The sequence below is a fragment of the Sinocyclocheilus anshuiensis genome, unplaced genomic scaffold (genome assembly GCF_001515605.1).
Source record: "Sinocyclocheilus anshuiensis isolate Anshui unplaced genomic scaffold, SAMN03320099.WGS_v1.1 scaffold127, whole genome shotgun sequence".
Lineage (NCBI taxonomy): Eukaryota > Metazoa > Chordata > Actinopteri > Cypriniformes > Cyprinidae > Sinocyclocheilus > Sinocyclocheilus anshuiensis.
The window spans coordinates 527,661-530,373 of record NW_015552528.1 but is presented as its reverse complement, the minus strand read 5'-3'; the positions used below and the strand labels follow the sequence as shown (position 1 = coordinate 530,373).

The window sequence follows — 2,713 nt, the reverse complement described above, 5'->3', positions numbered from 1 at the left end:
ACTCTGTTACACTATTGTCAGCATTGTTACTCTACCTTGGTAACAGAGTTTGACGGTAATTTTATTTTATTTTTGCCAAAAACTCCCCTTGCTAGCATAAATGCTAAGAGCACATGGCACTAATGAAATCATGATTAAAATACCGTTAAATAACCTAATTTGTGATCAGTAATACATGTTGTTCTCCTTTTGATATTGTGGTAACAGCGTTGACGTTCTTCAAAATAACTCTTGGTGTAAGAACTTTTTAGATGAAAATATTTTCTTAGAGAGAGCACACAGACTTTTCAGTGCTTCAGATCTTAACAGTGAGGGAAAGTGACATCATTTCCTGTATCTTACATAGTTGAGGGAGATAATTCCACTGATTTAAAGGCAAAGTATGGTACGGTACCAGAGTTGACGCAAGATTTATGGACCCACATTTTTATAAGAAAAAAGTCATTTTTAAACAATTTAATGTTGTAGAATTAAGTAAATTAGTATTTAGGGCTTTTATAAATAAAATGAATGAAATATTACAAAAAGAAAAGTACAATACATAATTATTATTGATTACACAATGATACATGATAGAATAAATGCACTGACTAATTCGGACAACAAGAAATCATGATTTTGAGCTATTTAAGACACTTTTTACACAAATTATTATATTGTTATTGACTGTAACATCTTGTAATTCATAACAATAAGTAACACAGTATTAAAATAATTAAAAATATAACCATTTGAAAAAAAGCAGAAAAAAATAATAACTTCGGACACCAAATGTACCTGCAATTATAGAATCACCCACCTGCTTACTGTCTCACTGTTTCATTACCTGTGTCCGAAACTGCTCCCTATCCCCTATATAGTGCACTATATCAGGTGTCGGCCATTTTGTAGTGCTGTCCGAATTCTGAGTGAACGAGTTCATTCCCTACATTCGTTCACTACTTTTTACCCACAATCCTCTCTGATTTTGCATGTACAACCGATGTACACTCGCTGAAGCACTATTTCCCATAATCCAATGCGGAGAGGACTGACGAGCTGGAAGAGAGAGCGGGAGCGACGAGTTTGAATGAGAGATCTTTATTATTTCTGCTTTCATGGTTGGGCTATTTCATACTTTATTCAAATAAAATATATTACTTAGGCATTAACTCAGTTTAATGTTTTACTAATTTACTGAGGTGGCGTTGTTGTTAACGTACGAGAGATGATGGAGATGTGATGATAATTTGGTGGATGATTATAAAATATTCGATAATCACCTGTATGTAGCGTATTCCTCCTAATGTCAAATTAATGGTCGCCCGAGGGTGCTCTACGACCACTGTCTGAGCACGAAACACTGTCGATGTTTCTGCGACAGCTCCAGCTCTCCGCAGTTTATACGTCAGCGTCCGAATCCGCTCACTTCACTTCGGTCACTCCTTTCTTTCCTTTAAACTGCCATACACTATAGGGAACAGTGAACGAGTGAGCGATTTCAGACACAGCTATTGTGTGTAAAAGAGCAGTGTGAACATTCATCAGAATTTCTCATATTGTGTTCTATCTAAAAAAGTAAAGTCATGTTTAGGGGGGTGAACTGTCCCTTTAAATGATGGCACGATATAAGGACATCTCTTATACATTAACATTTTGACCCCCTGGCCCAGGCTGAAACATATGCGTCATTCTAGTCCGTCGCACATATGCTGAAATCAATGAATGCCCAACAGTGCATGACAACACGCTTCAATAACCGGTGAAATCATGCATCTTAATGCGCAGGCTCAGTTAGATGCCGCAAACACAGGCAACATCAGCACAACTCTACCCTAGTCACTAACTGCACTCAAAGTTCATACCTGAACTAATATGTAAAGCATAATAAATCAGTGATCACGAGGAGAACGCCGCAGCGGGTCATACAGTAGCCTACCTTCGGCAAGACGCGACGCGTGCGTTCTCTGCTGACACAGCGCTTTCGCTTTCACTGACACCGCGCGCTGCAGGAGATCGTGTCACATTTACATCTGACTGAAGAGCAGCTGCACTGTGCCTGGGTGAGTGTTTGAAGTGCTCGAGCTGAGTCGCCGCTGAACAGATGCACGGACATTTCTCCTGTCCGGGACTCCTCGTGATCACGTGACCGCGTTGCCCTCCGTGATGGAGCTCGCGCTGATGTGCGTTACGGTAAACATCCCGTATCGGAATCACCTCTCTTCATGCACCAGCGTGCACATATGCACCTTTAAAATCTATGAGATTATTCATAATATGTCAGCATAGCATTTAAACGATTTAGAGGCTCGCTGATCTTCCTTGTACCAATATCATGCTCATTTTTAATTGAAACATATATGCTCCTGTTTCAAGCTAAGCTCCGCCTCTTTTTGATAATCATTGATGACGAATTTATTGTAAAACAGTCAGCAACAATAATCATTCCAAAATTATATGAACTATTAAAAATATGAAACTTAAAGCCGTAAAGCTATTTTTTGTATCAGAATTTTGTGAAAGCGCAATTCACACACACACTCTCTCTCTCTCACACACACACACACACACACACTCACACACTCTCTGTCTCACTCACTCTCACTCACACACACTCTCTCTCTCTCTCACACTCACTCACTCACACACTCTCTCTGTCTCACTCACTCACTCACTCTCTCACTCACACACACACTCTCTCTGTCTCTCACACTCACTCACTCACTCACACACT

General features: G+C 39.7%; 1 protein-coding gene across 2 annotated transcripts in view; it reads right to left on the bottom strand.

Moving 5' to 3' along the window:
• Positions 1 to 2,129, bottom strand: part of LOC107663588 (cyclin-dependent kinase 16) — a 48,698-nt gene extending 46,569 nt beyond the window's left edge. For both annotated transcript variants that reach the window (XM_016453818.1, XM_016453820.1), the window contains exon 1: positions 1,919 to 2,129. The gene's annotated coding sequence lies outside the window, so the exon portion shown is untranslated. The remainder of the gene's footprint in view (positions 1 to 1,918) is intronic.
• Between the last annotated feature and the right edge of the window lie 584 nt (positions 2,130 to 2,713).